This window comes from Halyomorpha halys, unplaced genomic scaffold (assembly GCF_000696795.3).
Source record: "Halyomorpha halys isolate HHAL.00 unplaced genomic scaffold, Hhal_1.1 Scaffold296.1, whole genome shotgun sequence".
NCBI classification, from domain to species: Eukaryota; Metazoa; Arthropoda; class Insecta; order Hemiptera; family Pentatomidae; genus Halyomorpha; species Halyomorpha halys.
In genome coordinates this window covers 247,392-247,768 of record NW_027116473.1, presented here as the reverse complement: position 1 = coordinate 247,768, position 377 = coordinate 247,392, and positions in this window count along the sequence as shown.

Sequence of the window (377 nt, the reverse complement as noted above, 5' to 3'; positions counted from 1 at the left end):
TACAAAATACTATATAATATATTATTCAATTCAATGTTTTACATACATTACATTACTATAGCCCTGATGAAGACCTGAAACTCAGGTCGAAACGTCGGCATAAATAAATAATTTTTTGTTTATGTTTTTTTTTTTTGCTGACCGCACCACCCGACTATCTTCTCCATAAGTAATCTAATGTCAACTATCTAAACCTCATTATAATTGAATAATTGCTAAATATTATACAAATAAAATTAGTAACATTTTTATTTATTTTATTTTATACCAGATCGGCCAGGTATGGGCCTTAAATGGTTGATATAACCATTATATTATATATATATTTTTCTTAACAGTTGATTATGGGGGGTATAGTCTCGTACAAAAGATATCCC